Genomic DNA, 25,226 nt, shown 5'->3' on the forward strand with positions numbered 1-25,226 from the left:
ATCAGTGTTATGTAGAGGATGGTTGCCCAGTTGTACTTCCTCTTAAAACAATAATCACCACCACCACCACCACCACCATCTCACTGATTAGTATACCAGGCAAAGTATTCACTGGCATCTTGGATGGGAGGGTGCGATCAGTCGTTGAGAGGAAGCTGGATGAAAACCAGTGTGGTTTCAGACCACAGATAGGCTGTCAGGATCAGATTTTCTGTATGCGCCAGGTAATTGAAAAATGCTACGAGAGGAATAGGTGGTTGTTTTTATGCTTCGTAGATCTAGAGAAAGCATATGACAGGGTACTGAGGGAAAAGATGTTCTCCATACTGGGGGACTATGGAATTAAAGGCAGATTATTAAAATCAATCAAAGGCATTTATGTTGACAATTGGGCTTCAGTGAGAATTGATGGTAGAATGAGTTCTCGGTTCAGGGTACTTACAGGAGTTAGACAAGGCTGTAATCTTTCACCTTTGCTGTTTGTAGTCTACATGGATCATCTGCTGAAAGGTATAAAATGGCAGGGAGGGATTCAGTTAGGTGGAAATGTAGTAAGCAGTCTGGCCTATGCTGACAACTTGGTCTTAATGGCAGATTGTGCCGAAAGCCTACAGTCTAATATCGTGGAACTTAAAAATAGGTGCAATGAGTATGGTATGAAAATTAGCCCCTCGAAGACTAAATTGATGTCAGTAGGTAAGAAATTCAACAGAATTGAATGTCAGATTGGTGATACAAAGCTAGAACGGGTCGATAATTTCAAGTATTTAGGTTGTGTGTTCTCCCAGGATGGTAATATAGTAAGTGAGATTGAATCAAGGTGTCGTAAAGCTAATGCAGTGAGCTCGCAGTTGCGATCAACAGTATTCTGTAAGAAGGAAGTCAGCTCCCAGACGAAACTATCTTTTCATCAGTCTGTTTACAGACCAACTTTGCTTTACGGGACCGAAAGCTGGGTGGACTCAGGATATCTTATTCATAATTTAGAAGTAACAGACATGAAAGTAGCAAGAATGATTGCTGGTACAAACAGGTGGGAACAATAGCAGGAGGGTACTTGGAATGAGGAGATAAAGACTAATTTAGGAATGAACTCGATGGGTGAAGCTGTACGCATAAACCGGCTTCGGTGGTGGGGTCATGTGAGGCGAATGGAGGAGGATAGGTTACCTAGGAGAATAATGGGCTCTGCTATGGAGGGTAAGAGAAGTAGAGGTAGATCAAGACAACGATGGTTAGACTCGGTTTCTAACGATTTAAAGATAAGAGGTATAGAACTAAATGAGGCCACAACACTAGTTGCAAATCGAGGATTGTGGCGACGTTTAGTAAATTCACAGAGGCTTGCAGACTGAACACTGAAAGGCATAACAGTCTATAACGATAATGTATATATGTATGTATGTATGTATGTATGTATGTATACAAATAAGCCTGCCCTGCAGTGTAGGAGTAGCGTAACTGCTTCTTACCCGGAGGCTCCAGGTTTGATTCCCAGCCAGGTGGGGATTTTTTACCTGAATCAGAGGGCTGGTTCGATTTTCACTCAGCCTACGAGATTACAATATTGAGGAGCCATCTGATGGCGAGATGGCAGCGAGAGTGGTGGTGATTTTTGTTTTAAGAGGAAGTACAACTAGTTATTCATCCTCTCTGAACAAATTAAGTGGAAAAGAAATTTAAAATAAAACAAAACTACCTATTCAACAAAGAAATTTCAAAACGAAGTACAAAATATAACAGAAAAGCATTGAATTAAGCCAAAAAAATCTCTAACAAATCAAAAGGGAACGTGCGTTCCCTGAGTAACAGAACACTTGCCATTTGCGTACCCTTGATTAATCCACTGTCGCACATAAAGCGGATGACAAGATCAGCAGTAGTCATGTCATCGGCTAATATACATTCAAGTGTTTCCTGCAGGCCTAGGCTCCGTCTTAGGCCAGAGAGATCAGCGCACTCTGTGAGGATGTGGGTAATGGTGAAGTCGGCCCCACAACAACACACTGGGGGTTCTTCCCTCTTTAGGAGATAAGAGAGCGGAGATTGTCCATGACCTAACCTCAGCCTACACAATACTATGGCATCTCTGCGTGAAGGGTGGAAAGAGGACTGCCACACGGCAGTTGTCTTCTTAATTGCTCTCAGTTTGTTGGGAGTTCGGATAGTTAGCCGCTCCGATTTCCATGACACCAAGATGGTTCGACATCGCTGAGAACAAATATCTTTAGCAGGTACATTAACAGGTCTTGGAGGTAAAAGTACCGCTTCCTTTGCAGCTTCATCTGCAAGTTCGTTTCCCGCAATTTCAACGTGGCTTGGAAGCATGTGATTCTGGTGCCAACATTACTTAACCTGGCTAGCAGGTCATGAATCTGCTGCACCAGTGGGTGTTGCGAGAAACAGGTTTCAATAGACTGCAGAGAACTTAATGAGTCGGTACACACGAGAAAATTCTTTCTTTCGTCACCCAGTGCAAACTGCAGTCTTCTAAGATGGCGTAAAGCTCCGCAGTATACATGCTACATACACTAGGAAGTGAGATTTTCATGAGATGTCGGCCCTGGTCTATGAAACCAAGAATAACTGCCGAGAGGATTCGTCTTGCTGACCACACGGCACCTCATAATCTGTAGGCCTTCAGGCTGAACAGCAGTCGCTTCGTAGGCCATGGCCCTTCAGGGCTCTTGCACCATGGGCTTTTTGTTTTGTGTACAAATAAACTGCATTTAACAAAAGTGAAACACCGAATTACGTATAAATGGGTTATGTACAAATGAGGTTTATTAAAAATGTTTAAAGTTATATTTTGCCAGGACTTGTGGAAATTTACATATAAAACAGAATTACACAGAACTGAGTTACGTATAAACCAGTCTCAGCTGTGTTAGTTTTACAGGTTCCTTCAACCTTGAAAATAGTACTACCATAGCGTATTGAAGAGGAAGTGCGACGTCTTCACGAGTTACCGTGGACCGCCGCACAGATGGCACTGCCATCCACAGTGATGTCTGAGTGAGAGGATAACAGAGGCATTATCGGGACTACTACTTCAAAATCTACTAAGAAACTCAAGCATGCAACTTACGTTTGAAAATGATTTCATCTGCTGGACACTTAGGAATATTTCCTGGATGATTTCGCTGCCTTCGAAGTAACCAGCTCCCTTCTTATCTCCTTCGTGCGAAAGAAGAATCGACATTTCAAGTAGTGAAATACGAGTTTTGGTAGCAAACACAGCACATGATCTTCACAGCACCCCAACTACGATGACTTCACTTTAATGACATCTAATTTATCCAAGCACTCGAAGAAAGTATCACCCCATAAACTATCCATACACGATAGCTTTTCCGCAACAACATTTTTCACTCGCAACAACACATTATAAACACTTTCCGACACATACGTGAGATATGTGGCGCTTTGCATTGAGCCGCAATCTTTAATTAGTGTTAGGGAAGCAGGCACACTATCAGTCGGTTTGCCAAAAAGGAAAGGACGACATAAATCACACTGAATCACTTTTGAAATATTCCTCACTATGTATCCGGCTAAATGATACACTAAGTACTCTTTGTTACAATTCCGCCCACTTAACTCAGGTAAACTGTTTTCTCAGTCTGGTATTTGAATGTCATTTTCGATGTTCACAATTTTTTCCCTGATTTCATCTACAGCTTGTGTCTTCACTGCACGATTTTTACTTTCAATTTCTCTTGCAAGAATACGCATTTGATTAACAAGAGATGTCAATGGGGATTCAGCTCTGTAATCACAGTTTCCGCCAGACGATAAGGCAAGTTTAGACGGTACGTAACTAGACTGCAATGTGTGTAAATGTAGAAAGTCAATAGTGGACGGATGATCATCACAATGTAGTGATCGCAGGATACCGAAATGACGTTCTAGGGGATCTTGATTAAATTCTCCTGTCAAAACATAGCTATAATTGTGTTCCCACAAATATTCAGAGACTTATAAGGTATTTTCCACGGTAACTCTTAAGGACTCCAGTGTCATTTGTGAAGCGAATGAATTTTGAGTATCTCTGAGAACATTCTGCCATTTAATTAATGTTTCATGTGCCTGTGATCCTTTATACAGTGCTTGAGTGGGAATAGATGAATTTAATGCGTCAATCAGACAGTTTAAATCGCTTGTGAAAATTTCCGTTTATTTACTGTCTTCTAAACCCTGTGTTTTTTAATACCCCGATAGAATGCTATACCATTAGGGACTGATCTACTGAATAGTTGAAATGCCAGTCTTACATTCATTCGCTGAAAAGAATTAGGATCCAAGTGGGCAGAGGTCAGTTTGTAGCAAACTTTCAATCCGGAAAATTCAGGAGACGAGTCACATTCGTAAACTTTTCTGTAGAATGAATAATCAACAATATTGCCATTATAATTAACCTATCCTTTGTCATGAAAATGATTTCTTACACATTTAAATATATGTGGTGCGTCTGAAAATGCCCATAATTTTCTGTTGGAGTCAGCTGGATTGGAAATATAACACTTCAGATTCTTTATGTTACCAGATATCCCTAAGCATTTCCACAACTTTTTATTCGACTGGCTACCATCCGATGTGAAACCAATGATTCGGACACCTACTTGCTCTAATTGTATGATGACTTGAATGAGAATGTTTGCAATTATATCACCAGAGGTGGCGTTCCGGCTAGCATATATCGCTATGGGTTGTATCCAGTTATATAGTAAAGGAACAAACATAAAAACTAGAGCATGATTTGCCAACTGACCCTTGCTTTTATCTTCAGTAAATTTCCCCAAATCAACAAAATCATTCACTTGCAATGATTCCGAGTTAAAGCGAATTTCTTCTCGTAACTTCACCTCGTCAAATATCAACATCCCTAAGCGTTCATGTTCCTCCTTTCCATTAAAAAAATTAGCTATGGCAGAGGTAGCATGCTCATTTATGCCGTACGAACATTTTAGCCCCTTCACCAAATTTCTCAAGTGAGATTCAGAAGGCAAAGGCAGCAAGTCATGATTTAAACAGTGTCGATAACCCTTGGCAGACTTTATTTTTAAAAGAAGTGCATCAAGAAGAAATTCATCACTATATCTCATTCCTTTTTTACTTTTCGCTTGACATTTCTTTAACATTGTATCGACTATAATTTTCTGTTTTTTGCTGAGAGAACCGAATTGTTTTGACTCGGTGAAATTTCTCTTTGATATTATATGATAAAGTTGGTTCATGTTTGTGAGTTACTGTAGTTACGTCCTAGTTTGTGAACCATGGGCAACGGCTGAGTGGCCTAATAAGTAGTCCTGAGAGTCGGGATACCAGTTGCTATGGAATGGGAGTGGGCAACTCGGACATATTCCGAGTCGTGGCCCTCCTTGTGCTCAGGCGGCTAGGACTATACAATTCACCGGTGGTCCATAACCCGTTAGAGGAGAGATCCTCATTTGGACTATGTGCAAGTAGAGCAGCATCCTGCTTCATGAATTTACCGAGCTCAGAACACTTTAAGCAAGCCTCGGACCTATGGGAGTAAGGGAGTCCCACTCCCATTTGACAGGCGAGAGACTCCTTGGAAACAACTTGGCGAACGAAATGGAATTCGATGGGGAGCTATCAATATTAATGGGGCTTATGGAAGAAAGAAAGTAGAACTGGCTGAGTCAGCAAAGAGGATGCATCTGGATGTGCTAGGAGTAAGTGATATTCAGGTAAGGGGAGATAATGAGGAAGAGATAGGAGATTATAAAGTGTACTTGACGGGTGTTAGAAAGGGAAGGGCAGAGTCTGGGGTAGGGCTCTTTATCAGGAATACCATTGCACGCAACATAGTTTCTGTTAGGTACGTAAATGAGCGAATGATGTGGGTAGATTTGTCAGTTGGAGGAATTAGGACAAGAATTGTCTCCGTGTATTCACCATGTGAGGGTGCAGATGAGTATGAAGTTGACAAGTTTTATGAAGCATTGAGTGACATCGTAGTCAGGGTCAACAGCAAGGATAGAATAGGGCTAATGGGCGATTTCAATGCGAGAGTTAGGAATAGAACTGAAGGTTATGAAAGGGTGATTGGTAAATGTGGGGAAGATATGGAAGCTAATGGGAATGGGAAGCATTTGCTGGACTTCTGTGCTAGTATGGGTTTAGCAGTTACAAATACATTCTTCAAGCATAAGGCTATTCACCGCTACACATGGGAGGCTATGGGTTCCAGATCCATAATAGACTATATCTTAACAGACGTCGAATTCAGGAAATCTGTTAGGAATGTATGAGTTTTTCGCGGATTTTTCGATGATACAGACCACTATCTGATCTGTAGTGAACTAAGTATCTCTAAGCCAAGGGTAGAGAAAGTGAAATCTGTCTGCAAACGAATAAGGGTAGAAAATCTCCAGGATGAGGAAATTAGACGGATGTACATGGATATGATTAGTGAGAAGTTTCGAACAGTAGACAGTAAGCAGGTTCAGGATATAGAAAGTGAATGGGTGACATACAGGTCTGCTGTAGTAGAAACAGCAAGGGAATGCCTAGGAACAACTGTGTGTAAAGATGGGAAAAGGCGAACATCTTGGTGGAATGACGAAGTGAGAGCAACCTGTAAACGTAAAAAGAAGGCTTATCAGAAATGGCTCCAAACAAGGGCCGAGGCAGACAGGGAGTTGAATGTAGATGAAAGAAACAGAGCAAAACAAATAGTTGTTGAATCCAAAAAGAAGTCATAGGAAGATTTTGGTAATAACCTGGAAAGGCTAGGTCAAGCAGCAGGGAAGCCTTTCTGGACAGTAATAAAGAATCTTAGGAAGGGAGGGAAAAAGGAAATGAACAGTGTTTTGAGTAATTCAGGTGAACTCATAATAGATCCCAGGGAATCACTGGAGAGGTGGAGGGAATATTTTGAACATCATCTCAATGTAAAAGGAAATCATCCTGGTGGTGTTGCAAACAGCCAAGCTCATGGGGAGGAGGAAAAATGATGTTGGTGAAATTATGCTTGAGGAAGTGGAGAGGATAGTAAATAAACTCCATTGTCATAAGGCAGCAGGAATAGATGAAATTAGACCTGAAATGGTGAAGTATAGTGGGAAGGCAGGGATGAAATGGCTTCATAGAGTTGTAAAATTAGCATGGAGTGTTGGTAAGGTACCTTCAGATTGGACAAAAGCAGTAATTGCACCTATCTATAAGCAAGGGAACAGGAAGGATTGCAACAACTATCGAGGTATCTCATTGATTAGTATACCAGGCAAAGTATTCACTGGCATCTTGGAAGGGAGGGTGCGATCAGTCGTTGAAAGGAAGTTGGATGATAACCAGTGTGGTTTCAGACCACAGAGAGGCTGTCAGGATCAGATTTTCAGTATGCGCCAGGTAATTGAAAAATGCTACGAGAGGAATAGGCAGTTGTGTTTATGTTTCGTAGATCTGGAGAAAGCATATGACAGGGTACCGAGGGAAAAGATGTTCGCCATACTGGGGGACTATGGAATTAAAGGTAGATTATTAAAGTCAATCAAAGGCATTTATGTTGACAATTGGGCTTCAGTGAGAATTGATGGTAGAATGAGTTCTTGGTTTAGGGTACTTACAGGAGTTAGACAAGGCTGTAATCTTTTACCTTTGCTGTTCGTAGTCTACATGGATCATCTGCTGAAAGGTATAAAATGGCAGGGAGGGATTCAGTTAGGTAGAAATGTAGTAAGCAGTTTGGCCTATGCTGACGACTTGGTCTTAATGGCAGACTGTGCTGAAAGTCTTCAGTCTAATATCTTGGAACTTGAAAATAGGTGCAATGAGTATGGTATGAAAATTAGCCTCTCGAAGACTAAATTGATGTCAGTAGGTAAGAAATTCAACAGAATTGAATGTCAGATTGTTGATACAAAACTAGAAAAGGTCGATAATTTCAAGTATTTAGGTTGTGTGTTCTCCCAGGATGGTAATATAGTAGGTGAGATTGAATCAAGGTGTAGTAAAGCTAATGCAGTGAGCTCGCAGTTGCGATCAGCAGTATTCTGTAAGAAGGAAGTCAGCTCCCAGACGAAACTATCTTTACATCGGTCTGTTTTCAGACCAACTTTGCTTTACGGGTGCGAAAGCTGGGTGGACTCAGGATATCTTATTCATAAGTTAGAAGTAACAGACATGAATGTAGCAAGAATGATTGTTGGTACAAACAGGTGGGAACATTGGCAGGAGGGTACTCGGAATGAGGAAATAAAGGCTAATTTAGGAATGAACTCGATGGATGAAGCTGTACGCATAAACCGGCTTCGGTGGTGGGGTCATGTGAGGCGAATGGAGGGGGATAGGTTACCTAGGAGAATAATGGACTCTGCTATGGAGGGTAAGAGAAGTAAAGGGAGACCAAGATGACGATGGTTAGACTCACTTTCTAACGATTTAAAGATAAGAAGTATAGAACTAAATGAGGCCACAACACTAGTTGCAAATCGAGGATTGTGGCGACGTTTAGTAAATTCTCAGAGGCTTGTAGACTGAACGCTGAAAGGCATAACAGTCGATAATGATAATGTATGTATGTATGTATGTATGTATGTATGTATGTATGTATGTAATATCTTTATCAAGCAAATGTATCTTAGCTTTAGCAACATTGAGTTGATTTTGTGTTCTAATGAAATTACGTTTCTGATTCTTCAATCTCCTCTTTCATTGTTTTCCTAGCATCTGCGACATTAGAGCTATCTTCAACTACTGAGCATACAGGTTGATCACTATCACTGATATTTACGATCTGTTCAGGGCTTTTATTAGAGAAATCTCTTTGTGTGGATTGCCTATTCGTGGGGGAGTTGCGTTTCTTAACTGCCTTAGAAATATACTTGGGTAGATTAGGAAATATGTGAGGAAATGCTTCTGGTTTTAATTTCCAGCGCTGTCTTGGTATCTCTACTCTTTCACCATTCACCGTAAACGAGTCTACTTTCACTAGAAAGTCATCGCAAAAATGAATGCCACAAACGAAACAGTTATGAATTAATTTTCGGTCTTTTCTATGGATAGCCTTCTCGCATTTCAGTAAAACACCACTCTCTTTAGGAGGCCTAAAGAAATGCCTACCTGAAGACGATCGGTCATATCCAGATCTGCAGCCGGGTACAAAACACGAGGGCATGATGTAATAGTTTCCTCCCGGACTGATATACGTTGCCTTACAGCACAATAGCAACAAAGACCAAGGTATTTAAAACATAACACTTCTCACACAACTCATTCGTGAATACACTAATAATGCAAACTGTCGAAACATCTCTGATAGCGACAATAATGAGCAATAAAAATTACTACATCTGAAGGCAAATATAACGCGGGCTAATGGCCAAGGGTCTCTGTTGACATCGCAATCGCCTGTACTGCCACCAAGCGGGTGTCCCACCAACCTTTTGAGCTCTCTTACGGGCGAACGGAGAAGATGTCGCACTTCCTCTTCGATACACTATGGTACTACTATAAATCATCTTCACAGGTCCATTACAGACAAGATTGCTCCAGTAACAATAATTGAGTAGCAAATGACTGAGTAATCAAGTGTGATAGAGAGGAGGGTTGTAAAAATAGGAATATTAGGCAGTACCGTATGGTTGATTAGAGAAGCATGTGGGAGTAAAAAAAAATAGTAATTATGATTGGTGGAAAATAGTAAATAAAAAGGTAAACACCCTGTGGGTTGGGTTTAAAGCAATTGTTGAGTACCTTTAAAGATGCCCCCCCTCTTAGCGTAATGGTTAGCACTATCAGCTGCCATCCTCGGAGGCCTTTGATTCCCGGCAATAACGCCAACATCACACCTACAGATATCGAAGACGGCAAAACTTTCAGACATAAGATCTACACTTGGGAAGTTGCTTGAGAAGATAAGCCCAGCAGATCTAGGAGAAAATGGACTGATGAACATCAAGCTAAACATAGCGACATGATGAAAGAGTTCTGGAAGATCAAGAAAAATAACAACAAATCACAATTTGCTTTATATGATCCTTTATGGGTCGAGAAAACGAACTAACTGAATAATAACAACAACAATAATAATAATTCCAACTGAGAGAGCAGACGGCTGTCAACTCTGCACATTTCACTACGCCGTCTTATATGAACATTAGCACGTATTCACGATAAGTGTGGAAATCGTGAAGAGTATCTAGTACCAAGATAACTGGTCTCAATAACACCAACGTCATACCTACAGATATTGAAGACCGCAAAACTTTCAGACATAAGATCTACACTTGGGAAGTTGCTGGAGAAGATAAGCTCAGCAGATCTAGGTGAAAATGGACTGACGAATGTCGAGCTAAACCACTGTTCCGTTCAATGAATCCCATCTCTACATTTAGCTGCAACCTTATGAATAAAAGAATGGCAGACATGAGGACATCATGCCTGTTAGAAACATTCATTTTATATTGCTTTTCCTTAAAAAATGCTTATATTAAAAGAGTATTAATTTAATAACTGTATGTGTTGTGAATGTTATAGAAGGGCTGTATCTTTGTTAATGTCTTCTTCTTCTTCTTCTTCTTCTTCTTCTTCTTTCATTTTTATGACCATTTAGGATCACTTTAGTCAGTCCATTATTCCAGTCTCTTCGAAGAGACTGTTCGAGCCTTGCGGTCCTCCCAGTACTTTTTCACATTTTCCGATCTTCATGCCCTTTCTGGTGTTGAAAGGTATTCATGTTGTGAGTTTCTTTCTTGTGAATGTGAAGTGCATGTGTGTGTCCTGGATTTTTTTAAAAAAATTTATCTTACCTGTGGTGTCTTCTGGTGTAAGGCTAATTTCCTTCAGATCTTCTCTTATTTCTCTGATTCATCTGCAACCTATTACTGTAATTGCTACTAATACAAGAGAGATATGTCTATGAAATATCTACAGTTCCTCACTGTAGTCTCCAGCCTTGTGTAGAACACATTGCCACAGAACTTCAGGAACAGTTCAGAAGAGTTTGTCTTCAGTATCAAATCAAAATCACAGGAGCTTAAGTTAGGGTAATATGGGGATGATAGAGCACTTCCCAGTCCCCTATACAGCATATAAATCAGCCACCGGTTGCATGACATGCACCCAAGTGTTGCTCTGCGAAATGATGGGAGGCATCTGCAGAAAGTTTAGTTGCTTTTCTTGCAACATTAACCAAAGGTGATGTTCCAAAATTGAGCAGTATTAGTGCACGTTCACGGTCTGTCTTTGGGTATGGTACATGATAGTGCCATCACATTTGTACTCCAGAACCACCATCACCTTCACATTCTTGGGATTCTGATGCACTTTTGACTTTACTGGGGCCCGAAATGATGCTATTTGTTCACTGGTGTTTCAGTTTGGGCGTATACAATTCGACCTATGTTTCATCCATCGTTATGATATGGCCCAGGAAAACTTCACATTTGCGCTCATAGCGTTCCAACTAGGTTTGCACAGCAATATATTTTTGTCATAATTGTACATAGCCATCTTCATACACTACATTGCCATTAATGACCGGACACCGACAGAAAGGAAAATAGCTTGATCACATACATCATTCCAAATGTTATGAGCCTATATAAGACCATGAACACTAGGTAGAAGTGTTTGCTAGGTACAGCAGTCAAAATGGAAGTACAAAGAGATCTCAGCAAGGCTGAAAGTGGCATGATTATTGATGCCCACCGATATGGCCATTTCATTAAATCATTAAAAGTAAACTTCCACCTGTTTGATACTGTATATTTGCTTTAAGCAAATTAATTATTTGTAGAACGTTTCATTCCTTAGGAACATCTTCAGCTACATAACATCGCTTAGGTGAAATTGCATAGAATTTTCTTCTTCTCAAAAAACCATCATAGTACCCCTGACCCTGCTGATGAAGGATGAAAATGGTAAGCTGGCTCATAACAATAAAGACAATGCAGAAATTCTGGCTAAATATTTCAACAAGCTTCTAAATTGTGAGGAACCTACAGAACACCTTCATTTGGACACCAACACCCCAATAAAAACAGCACTATAGACCATTAATCCCCCCCCCCCCCCACAATAAAGGAAGTCTACCAAGCACTGAATAAATTAAAAAACTACAAAGCACCAGGAGAAGATCAAACTTTGTGGAAATCTGGAAATATGCAGGAAGATCAGCAAAAGTTGCCCTCCATCAACAACTTGTCTCTATCTGGATTAAAGAAGAACTACCAGAACACTGGACGACAGCCTTCATTCACCCACTGTACAAAAAAGGAGACAAAAGGGACCCTATTAACTACAAGGGAATCTCACTCCTAGACATAGTATACAAAATCCTTTCAATAATCGTCCGCCATGCCGGTTGCAAGCCCGAGGCCTCATCTCGCAAGTGATGAGGAAGGAGGAGCAGGAGGAGTATAAACCTCGTTAAAAAACCAGGGTCCATCTGGCTCCGGATGGTAGCACCCTGTTATAGGGCCCCTACCTAGGGTTACAGGTGAAGAGGACCAACGGCTTGAAGGGTGGATGAGGATATGTCCCAACAGCTGGAAAGGCGGAGGAGTCTCTCTTCCTGGTAGTGGAAGCAGCGCTATCAGTATCAGCACAGTGCAGGACTAAGGTGTCTACTGGACTGTCGCTGAAAATTTACTGGCATGGTCAAGAAGACTTGAATGGCAGTAAAACTGCGATGTGGAAGGCAACGGGAAACCACCACATTATTTTTCCTAGTATAGCAACCATGGATAGTACGAATTGTAACTTAGATACTACTGATCATGGTACTCGGACACCAAGATCCGGCAGGGGAGTAACTGAGGTATCCCAGGTCGTCAGCAAGCGAAAACCTCAGAAGTTTGGAGAAGGGATTAAAATAGGGACATGGAATACAAGAACAATGCTAAAAACAGGAAGACTAGAAGAACTCAAACGAATTATGGATGAAAACAAAATAGATATCATGGGATTATGTGAAACTAGATGGCCTGGCAAAGGTGATTTCTACAGTGACCCGTTCAGAATTGTGTACAGTGGAAATGAAAATGGTGGACAATATGGAGTAGCTGTAATATTAGGAAAGAAGTGGGCAAACGTGCTAAACACATATCATGTTGATGATAGAATAATGATGGTGAAAATAGCTGCCAAACCAACAGATATGGTAATAATACAGGTATACTTCCCTACTACTGGACATGACGACGATGAAGTTGAGGAAATGTATCATAAAATAGAAGATATAATTAAACTAAACAAAGACAAAGATAACATAATCATAATGGGAGACTTCAATGCTGTGGTTGGCAGCAATATTACTAGAAAAGTTGCTGGCAGATTCGGTCTAGGACGAACAAATGATAGAGGAGAACGTATGATGGACTTTTGTGAAGAACAGGACATGATCATAATGAACACTGTATTTGACATGCCTAATAGAAGACATTACACATGGAAGGATTTCGGAGATAATAACAGATACCAAATTGACTACATTCTAGTTAAGAGAAGGTATAGAAATCAGGTAACTTCATGCCATAGCTATCCTGGCTTAGACATCGACAGCGACCATGTCCCAGTATTAGCAAAATGTTGAATTAGGCTGAAGAAGTTTAGGAAACCAAGAAGCAAGAAATGGAATCTAGAAAAGTTAAATGATCCATTAACACAAGTAGCATTCGAAGAAAAGACAGATACGATCATGTACAACAACTGCAACGAAACAGATTGGGACGCTGTCAAAGCTTCACTTACAACGGCAGCAGATGAAGTGCTAGGAAAAAAGACGCTTGAACCCAGGAAGAACTGGATGACCGAAGAAATACTAAATCTCATTCAGAAAAGAAACAAAGAACATCAGAAAAATACCCCAGAAGGAATGATAAACTATAAGAAACTAAAAAACTTAGTTACACAAAAGTGCCGAGAGGCGAAAGAAAGATGGATGAATGACATTTGTAAAAGCATAGAACATGATATGAAAATCGGAAATGTTGACAGAGCATACAATCAAGTAAAAAGAACACAATTCAAGGCTAAAATGAAATCCAGTGTAATAAAAGATACGGAAAGAAGTCTGTTAATAGAAGATGAGGAGGTAATGAAGAGATGGAAAGAGTATTTGGAGGATCTATATAATGGAGAAGAAATTGACAATGTAGATGAGTACATCATAAAACAAGACCAGGTTTCACAAGATGAACTAGGTCCTCCCATAGTGAGAAGTGAATTCGAAACAGCACTGCAACAGCTGAAAAAAAACAAGGCTCCTGGACCAGACAAACTGCCTGCTGAACTGTGGAAAAACTCTGGAAAAAAGCTGAAGGATGAACTCTTCAAAATCATCCAGTACTGCTATGAAAACGGAGATATGCCAGAGGATTTTGTTGAAAGCAAAGCAGTACTTCTGCACAAAAAAGGAGATTCAACAGAATGCTCCAATTACAGAATACTAAGTCTTGTTTCACATGCAGCAAAAATATTCACATGCATATTAAAAAACAGAATCAAAATGAAAATTGAGCAGAATCTAGATGATGATCAGTTTGGGTTCACGAAAGGAGTAGGAACAAGAGAAGCTATTATAGCACTTAAAACCATCTTGGAGAGAAGACTGGAGCTTAACAGAAATACATATATAGCTTTTGTAGACCTGGAAAAAGCTTTTGACAATGTTCATTGGAAAAGGCTGTTCAAAATTATGAAGGACATTCATTTGGACTGGAAAGACAGAAAAGCAATACTTAACCTCTACATCAATCAAAGAATAAACATCGAAAGTAATGATAAAGTATGCAAGGTGAGAATCAGGAAAGGAGTAAGACAGGGGTGTTCCTTATCACCATTTCTATTTAATCTGTACATTGAAGAGGCCATGAAAATTTTTAAATCCAGAACACCTGGCATTAAAATAAATGGAACAACTGTACACTGTATTAGATTTGCCGACGATATTGCACTTCTGGCTGACAATGAGAAGAACATGCAGATCATGCTCAACAAATTAACATCCATCTTAAAAGATTTCCAACTTAACATTAATGTAAATAAAACTAATGTTATGGTTGTAAGCAAATCTAAAATGAAGCCAGAGGCACAGCTCAGAATTGGAAATATTTTAATAAAACAGGTGCACAAGTTCTGCTACTTAGGATCAGTTATTACCGATGACAACAGATGCACTGTGGAAATAAAAAGAAGGATTTCCCTGTGTAAGAAAGCCTTTGAGGAGAAGAAGCAGCTCTTAACTAATAAATCCTTAAATACTGAACAAAAGAAATTATTTATCAAAACGTTCATTTGGAGTGTGCTGCTATACGGCTGTGAAGGATGGACTCTCTTGAAGGAGGACGTGAAACGACTAGAGGCAGTGGAAATGTGGCTATGGAGGAAGATGACTAGAACTAGCTGGATTGAGAAGAAAACTAATGAAGCAGTGCTTAGAGAAATAAACACCCAGAGACATTTAATAACAACGATAAAAAGGAGAAAAGCATCAGTTTTCGGTCACATTCTCCGGCATAATAACTTCATAAAGAACTTGTTCGAAGGCAAGGTGATGGGAAAGAAAGGCAGAGGGAAACCACGGAAGAAGATCATTGAAGAGGTAGTTGAGATGATGGGATGCCAAGGTTATGGAGAGATGAAAAGGATCGCAGAGAGAAGAGATCAATGGTTGCAGCGACAAGGCGAAGCCTTTAGATGATGATGATGATGATGATGATGAATAAGATCAGTTTACAACTTGAGAAAGAACTAGGAGAATATCAAGGAGGTTTCAGTCCGGCCCTGCGGTGTAGGAGGCAACACGTCCGCCTGTCACCCGGCGGCCCTGGGTTCGATTCCCAGCCGGGTCAGGGGTTTTTAATTGTAAACAGTTAATATCCCTGGCCTGGGGACTGGGTGTTTGTGTCGTCCTTGACGTTCCTTTCCTCACATTCAACACTACACTTCCGCAATTCTAATTACACGCAGGTTTATATCATATGGTGCAAGTAGGGGCAAAAGATCTCTGTAGGTCGACACCCTGAAAAAAAAAAAAAAGAGGGAGGTTTCAGACCCTGGAGGAGCTGTCCTGACCAGATCATGAGTCTTAAGTTGACAATGGACTATAACAGGAGAAGAAACAGAGATATGGTGATAACATTTGTAAATTTCAAGAAAGCTTATTATTGCATCCATAGAGAATCCCTGTTTAAAACTTTAAGACACCTTAGACTACACCCCAAATTAATAAACACGATAAAACTGACTTTCACTAACACCAAATCAAAAGTTAAGTGTAGTTTCGAAATATCGTAAAGATGGTGAATGAGGCAACCCATCCTCTCTGGGGAAAATTAGAAGAGGAAACCACTGCCTTGTGGAGAAGAGGGATCTTCAAAGGCTAAGGGAGTAAACCCCAAAAGAAAATCCTCAGATGCGTTAGGCTTAGCAGGCCAGCAGATGAGTAAATCTGTACTTGCTTTCAACTACAATACAAGCCTCGGATGGAAGTTTAAAAATGGAAATGGAATTGAAAAGTCTCTGACTACAGTTGCACAGTATGATGGTAATCCTGATGTTCGTGCAAGTGTTAGATCAGAGAACAAAACCCAGTTTGGAACAATAAATATTTTAACAATGAATGGGAAGGAAAATGAATTGATTGATGTAATGGAGAGACAAAAACTCGACATCCAGGGATTAAGTGGAGTAAAATGGAAAGGGGGAGGAATGAAGAAACTAAGAAACCCTTGTACTGGATGGGTAACAGTAAAGAAAAAAGAAATGGAGTGGGATTTGTAGTGAATCAGAATGTTGAACCAATAGCTGAAGTTGAGTATGTAAATGAAAGAATTATAATAATCCACATACATGTAAACAAGGAACTACTGAAGATGATACAGGTGTATGCTCCACAGACAGGATTTAGCGTGGAAGAAAAAGAAGAGTTCCTCAAGGAACTGGAAACATACATTGTTGAAGATGGGATCATGATAATGGGAGATCTGAATGCTGATGTGGGAACTGATAGAATGGGATATGAGAATGTTCTGGGCCCATATGGGTATGGCGATAGAAATGAAGATGGAGAGAAACTGTTGGACTTTTATATCAGAAATAACCTGATAATAAAGAAACACATGGTTTATGGAGAGGAATAGCCATAAGATCAGCTGATATAGTTGGGATGGACAGTATGGAACAATCATCGAGTTTATAATAACAGTTAATTTAAAGACTGAGAATGGGGAAGGTACGTCATGAATACGAAGATAATCCCCAGTGAAAGTATGGAAGGTGATCATAGATTATTGATTGTGGAATTAAAACTAGTAAAAATCTCTAAAATTCTATTGAAGAAGAAACCAAAGATCAGGATGAGAAAAAGATAAAAAGGTTACATGTGGAATACAAAAGATTGAAACTACAAGTAAAGGTGAGTATCAAGGAAGAAAAGGAGAAATGTTGGGGAGAGTTTACCAACAAAATTGGGCAAGATAGTTGAGGAAATGAGAAACTATTATACAGAGTAATAAAATCAAGAAGAAAAAAATCAAGGCATTAGAGAGGGAAGATGGATCCATAGTACGTGACGAAAAGGGTCTTCAGAAGGTGATGGCAAAGTATTTTAAAAACTTTATAATGAGGATGACTGCTCGGAGGAAGGAGGTGATAAGAAAATGGAAATAATAGATGGAGAAAAAGAAGAGAACCCGATAACATGGTTGGAACTAGAATGGGCAGTGAAAGCAATGACCAAAGGTAAAGCAAGTGGAAAAGACGAATTCAACGCTGATGTGATTAAGGCACCAGGAAGCATTGAACTACAGTGGCATTACCGAGACCTCAATGCCATATGGAAAGATGAAAGGATACCTGAAGATTGGCAACAAGGAACTGTTCAAAAAAGGAAATAGGAAGAAATGTGAAATTTATAGAGGTATAGCCTTATTATCACGTGGGCTAAAAATAGTGGAGAAAGTCATAGACAAAAGTGAGGTATATAATATAAACACAGTTAAAGGAAGAACAATATGGCTTTAGACCAAATAGATCAACAATAGACTTGATATTTGTTATCTGGAAAGGAACAAGGAAATCATATTTGTATTTTTGGATTTGGAAAAAGCTTATGATACAGTTAAGAGAAAACATGTATGGGAATGCCTACTGAAAAGGAATGTACCAAAATCATTAATTAACAAGATAAAAATGTTGTATCATGAGAGTAAAAGCAGTGTACAAGTGGGGAGTGGGGACTCTGAAACGTTTTATACAATAAAAGGTCTCGAGCAAGGAAGTGCACTGTCGCCATTATTGTTTATTATATTGATGGATGAAATCATAAAACGTGTAAAACAGAGTATCAGTAGTGATGAAGTGAATGCTTTGGTATTTACGGATGATGTAGTGATTTGGGGAAAGGGAGAAAAGAAAGTACAAAAGAGACTGGACATTTGGAATGAAAATCTGAGGGAGTTTGGTTTGGTAATTAGTAAAAAAGAAAACTGTAGTCATGCACTGTGGAAAAGAGAAAAAGAGAAGCCAAGTGAACATAGACAGAGAACGGTTAGAGAATGTAGAACAGTTTACATATCTGGGTAGCATTATTAATGGAAGTAATGAAATCAACCCTAAAATTAACAACAGACTGAATAAAGGTACAACATTTTATCATCAAGTCAGAGAGCTTTTATGGGATGACAAAGTACCCAAGAGAATGAAATTAACATTATGTAAACAGTATTTCATACCAATTGAAACATACGGACTAGAAGCGCTTGTAACTAATAAGAGACAAGATAGTAAGATCCAAGCAGTGGAAATGAAATTTTTAAGAACATCGGTAAAAAAGACAAGAAGAGATAGAATTAAAAATATTAAAATCAGAGAAGAGCTAAATATAGAACCGTTAGTACAGAACATACAGAAAGCAAGACTGAGATGGTTCGGACATGTAAAAAGAATGGGAAAGGAACGGGTAGCAAGAAGGGAATTGGAAAGAGAAGTTAAGGGAAAGAGACCAGTTGGAAGACCGAGAAGAAGGTGGATGGATCAGATTTGGAAGGACATTAGAGAAGCTGGATTGGATGTGGCGGAAGTAATGGAGCAGGAAAAGTGGAAGGACAGAAAGAGTGGAGGAGGCTTGTTAACCACACCTGGGTGACTGGAGTGGGACATTGATGATGATGATGATGATGATGATGATGATGATGATGATGATGATGATGATGGTTGAAATTAAAACTGGACTACGGCAGGGAGATGGGCTCTCACCACTATTATTTAATTGTGCTCTAGGGATGGTAATGATGAAATTGTTTAGGAAATGTCCCCCAAAAATAAAGATTGGCCAAAAAATCAAAACAAATTGCCTGGGTTTTGCTGGCGATTTTGCATTACTAGCAGTTGACATAAAAGAAGCAAAAACCCAGATATCAGAACTTCAAACCATTGCAAGTAAAATTGGCATCAAAATATTATTTGAAAAAACAGAAATTATGCCCTAAAACCAACACAACTAAAAGAAGTTACCATAAATGGTAATACAATCAAAATAGTAACTCAGTTTAAATGTCTTGGAGAAGTAATAACATATAACCTTAATGAAAAAATCTCAATCCAAACAAGAACAAATAGATTAGCTAAAGCTCAAAAATTAACATGGGACATCTGCAAAAAATTGTCTATCAATAAATGCAGAAATAAAACACTACAACACAGTTATACAACCGGAAGCTACATATGTAGCAGAAACACTTTTTCACCTGAATAAACAGTCAAAGACTGACAGACTTCAGAAAATTGAAAGGAGGATTGGAAGAACCTGCATCAACAAAAAATACCAGAAAGATGGTCAGTGGCAGATAATACCTAACAAAGTAGTGTACAAAGAACTAGAACTCATTACAGATACTATACGTAAGAGAAGATTAGAATTCTTTGGACATATCATGAGGAGGCAGGATTAGAGACTTCTGAAACAACTAGTACAACACAATCTTGTCTCAAAAAATATCACAACAGGATGTAAATGGATCAGAGAAGTAGGAGAGGATCTGAAGGAAATAGGCCTTACAGTAGAAGACACCACAAATAAGATAAAATTGAATACAAAACTCAAGAATACAAACCTCCGCTTTACCCTTATGCAAAGCAAACCCACAACACGCACATTTTCAACCGAGGAAAGGGCACAAAGATCGGAGCATCTGAAAAAGTACTGGGAGGACCGCGAAGACCAAGCAATCCCTTCAAAGAGACATGAACGATAGACTGACTAAAGTGATCTTATGCATTTATAAAACAAGAATAAGAAGAAGAAGAAGAAGAAGAAGAAGAAGAAGAAGAAGAAAATAGTACCATTGTTATGCTTAAAACAAAACTGATTTAAAAAGATAAAAAAAATTCAAAATGTGGGGAGGGTTGAGTGGGGCAGTGAAATGGGAAGGGAAGATGGATCTACTTATGTTCTAACCTAATTTAAAACAATTTCCTATTCACTTAGATAGATGTTAAAAATTTGTTAGTATACAGCACTTTTGTTCATATCTAATGTGTATGTTTTTCTTAGTTGTTCATTTTTAGAAAAGGTTTTGAAAAGGACTTTTTCATATCGATGTTATTCCTTAATTTTAAAAACTGTTCTCGTCAGCTGCTCTTTCTTCCCATAGTGAGTATTGTCGTTTGTTTTAATTTGGTTAAAATGGGTCTTGAATTTTTGTTTATTAAGGGATCCTCTGAAGCTGATTGCTGTCTTATTGATGTTATTAAAAAGCTTCCCCAAAGACTGCAGTGAAACAAAAATGGGGAACTGCTCTGTATTAATGTGTATTAAAATTTGCACAAGGGAACCTAGTATTTAAAAATGGTGTGTCACCTTGTTATGCTGTCAACCTGCTGTATCCTTGGAGGGGTCTAGCAGCAACTGATGCGACTTTCTGTCTAGTGAAATAACAATGTGTACATTCTGAAGCTTGCTCCTCCCCTGGGGAGATTCTGTGACTAATAAAGGTATCGTCTACAAAGCATATCCATAGGTCAAGCCCTTCTATTTGTCCTATTATTGTAGTATGTTTAAGATGATCTATATAAATGCTGGCTAATATGCCAGAGGCAGAAATATTTCTTTGTGCGCAAGGCAGTTGTAGTGAGATGAATTACAGAAACAGTGTAATTGTGACTGGAACCAATGTGCCAAATCAGGGAAATTATTGAATTTAAATATTGCAGCTACGTGATTCACATTTAGACACTGTGTGTGTTTGAGACACTCATGTGAGTAATGCATAATAAATAATAGGAAGGAAATAGTCGTGTGAATGGTAGTCTAGAGGAAACAAATCATTAGAAAGAATTTATTAGAACATAAACAACTTAGTCTATCAGAAATAGAAGACTTCATTAGATCAAAGAGTGAATAATAGTGATAACATTCTTAATACATACATACATACATACATACATACATACATACATACATACATACATACATACATTATCATTATAGACTGTTATGCCTTTCAGCATTCAGTCTGCAAGCCTCTGTGAATTTACTAAATGTCGCCACAATCCTCGATTTGGAACTAGTGTTGTGGTCTCATTTAGTTCTATACCTCTTATCTTTAAATTGTTAGAAACTGAGTCTAACCATCTTCGTCTTGGTCTACCTCTACTTCTCTTACCCTCCATAACAGAGTCCATTATTCTCCTAGGTAACCTATCCTCCTCCATTCGCCTCACATGACCCCCCCCCACCGAAGCCGGTTTATGTGTACAGCTTCATCCATCGAGTTCATTCCTAAATTAGCCTTTATCTTCTCATTCCGAGTACCCTCCTGCCATTGTTCCTTCCAGTTTGTACCAACAATCATTCTTGCTACTTTCATGTCTGTTACTTCTAACTTATGAATAAGATACCCTGAGTCCACCCAGCTTTCTCTCCCGTAAAGCAAAGTTGGTCTGAAAACAGACCGATGTAAAGATAGTTTCACCTGGGAGCTGACTTCCTTCTTACAGAATACTGTTGATCGCAACTGCAAGCTCACTGCATTAGCTTTACAACACCTTGATTCAATCTCACTTACTATATTACCATCCTGGTAGAACACACAACCTAAATACTTGAAATTATCGACCTGTTCTAGCTTTGTATCACAAATGTGACATTCAGTTCTGTTGAATTTCTTACCTACTGACATCAATTTAGTCTTCGAAAGGCTAATTTTCATACCATACTCATTGCACCTATTTTCAAGTTCCAAGATATTAGACTGCAGGCTTTCGGCACAATCTGCCATTAAGACCAAGTCGTCAGCATAGGCCAGACTGCTTACTACATTTCTACCTAACTGAATCCCTCCCTGCCATTTTATACCTTTCAGCAGATGATCCATGTAAACTACAAACAGCAAAGGTGAAAGATTACAGCCTTGTCTAACCCCTGTAAGTACGCTGAACCAAGAGCTCATTCTACCATCAATTCTCACTGAAGCCCAATTGTCAACATAAATGACTTTGATTAATTTTAATAATCTACCTTTAATTCCATAGTCCCCCAGTATAGCCAAAATCTTTTCCCTCGGTACCCTGTCATATGCTTCCTCTAGATCTCAAAACATAAACACAACTGCCTATTCCTCTCGTAGCATTTTTCAATTACCTGGTGCATACTGAAAATCTGATCCTGACAGTCTCTCTGTGGTCTGAAACCACACTGGTTTTCATCAAACTTCCTCTCAACGACTGATCGCACCCTCGCTTCCAAGATGCCAGTGAATACTTTGCCTGGTATACTAATCAATGAGATTCCTTGATAGTTGTTGCAGTCCTTCCTGTTCCCTTGCTTATAGATAGGTGCAATTACTGCTTTTGTCCAATCTGAAGGTACCTTACCAACACTCTATGCTAATGTTACTACTCTATGAAGCCATTTCATCCCTGCCTTCCCACTATATTTCACCATTTCAGGTCTAATTTCATCTATTCCTGCTGCTTTATGACAATGGAGTTTATTTACTATCCTTTCCACCTCCTCAAGCATAATTTCACCATCATTTTCCTCCTCCCCATGCGCTTGGCTGTTCGCAATACCACCAGGATGATTTCCATTTACATTGAGAAGATGTTCAAAATATTCCCTCCACCTCTCCAGTGATTCCCTAGAATCTATTATGAGTTCACCTGAATTATTCAAAACACTGTTCATTTCCTTTTTCCCTCCCTTCCTAAGATTCTTTATTAATGTCCAGAAAGGTTTGACTGCTGCTTGACCTAGCCTTTTCAGGTTATTACCAAAATCTTCCCATGACTTCTTTTTGGATTCAACAACTATTTGTTTCACTCTGTTTCTTTCATCTACGTACAAATCCCTGTCTGCCTCGGCCCTTGTTTGGAGCCATTTCTGATAAGCCTTCTTTTTACGTTTACAAGCTGCTCTCACTTCATCATTCCACCAAGATGTTCTCCTTTTCCCATCTTTACACACAGTTGTTCTTAGGCATACCGTTGCTGTTTCTACTACAGCATCCCTGTATGTCACCCATTCACTTTCTATATCCTGAACCTGCTTACTGTCTACTGTTTGAAACTTCTCACTAATCATATCCATGTACTTCTGTCTAATTTCCTCATCCTGGAGATTTTCTACCCTTATTCGTTTGCAGACGGATTTCACTTTCTCTACCCTAGGCCTAGAGATATTCAGTTCACTACAGATCAGATAGTGGTCTGTATCATCGAAAAATCCCCGGAAAACTCGTACATTCCGAACAGATTTCCTGAATTCGACGTCAGTTAAGATATAGTCTATTATGGATCTGGTACCCCTAGCCTCCCATGTGTAGCGGTGAATAGCCTTATGCTTGAAGAATGTATTTGTAACTACTAAACCCATACTAGCACAGAAGTCCAGCAAATGCTTCCCATTCCCATTAGCTTCCTTATCTTTTCCACATTTACCAATCACCCTTTCGTATCCTTCAGTTCTATTCCCAACTCTTGCATTAAAATCGCCCTTTAGCACTATTCTATCCTTGCTGTTGACCCTGACTGCGATGTCACTCAATGCTTCATAAAACTTGTCAACTTCATCCTCATTTTCACCCTCACATGGTGAATACACCGAGACAATTCTAGTCCTAATTCCTCCAACTGACAAATCTACCCACATCATTCGCTCATTTACGTACCTAACAGAAACTATGTTGCGTGCAATGGTATTCCTGATAAAGAGCCCTACCCCAGACTCTGCCCTTCCCTTTCTAACACCCGTCAAGTACACTTTATAATCTCCTATCTCTTCCTCGTTATCTCCCCTTACCTGAATATCACTTACTCCTAACACATTCAGATGCATCCTCTTTGCTGACTCGGCCAGTTCTATTTTCTTTCTTCCATAAGCCCCATTAATATTGATAGCTCCCCATCGAATTCCATTTTGTTCGCCAAGTTGTTTCCAAGGAGTCCCTCGCCTGTCAAATGGGAGTGGGACTCCATTACTCCCATAGGTCCGAGGCTTGCTTAAAATGTTCTGAGCTCGGTAAATTCATGAAACAGGATGCTACCCTACTTGCACATAGTCCAAGTGAGGATCTTTCCTCTAACGGGTTATGGACCACCGGTGGATTGTATAGTCCTAGCCGCCTGAGCACAAGGAGGGCCATGACTCAGAATATGTCCGAGATGCCCACTCCCATTCCATAGCAACTGGTATCCCGACTCTCAGGACCACTTACTAGGCCACTCAGCCCTTGCCCATGGTTCATGAACTAGGACGTGACTACAGTAACCCACACCATGAACCACTTTGAAACATGAGTGAACGAAATCAGATGGCCAGCCCAATGCCCTAATCATCTCTGGGATAATTTGGAGTGCCGATTAACAGCCAGTCTAGGCTACCCCAAAATAGCTAAAGGTTGTTTGCCACGTTTCAGGAGGGATGGAAGGAGGTACCTACTGACATCTGCTTAAACTTAGTAGGAAGTTTTCCTCAAAGATTAGAGGCTGTGGTGGCAGCAAAGGATGGACCTGCATCATACTGACCCATAGTAGTTCCAGTTAAGCCAGTTCATACAGTTGTCCAGTCATTAATGGCATTGAAGTGTGGATGGGCTCTGTCCTCATCACTCGACTTCCTGATAAATTTTGTCTCAGCTCTGTTAAGTTTCTTTGTGTTTCACATGTCATCAAGGGGCAGACGTCTATACTCATAGAGACAGCTGTTCTTGAGAAATCTTCACTCTTCCGTGGAAACTACAAGGCAAGGACAA

General features: G+C 39.6%; 1 protein-coding gene across 2 annotated transcripts in view; it reads left to right on the forward strand.

Annotated features, from left to right (window-relative positions):
* Window positions 1–25,226, forward strand: part of Polr1E (RNA polymerase I subunit E) — a 107,459-nt gene that overhangs the window by 44,368 nt on the left and 37,865 nt on the right. The window lies entirely within an intron of this gene.

Source organism: Anabrus simplex, chromosome 1, assembly GCF_040414725.1.
Source record: "Anabrus simplex isolate iqAnaSimp1 chromosome 1, ASM4041472v1, whole genome shotgun sequence".
Classification (NCBI taxonomy): domain Eukaryota; kingdom Metazoa; phylum Arthropoda; class Insecta; order Orthoptera; family Tettigoniidae; genus Anabrus; species Anabrus simplex.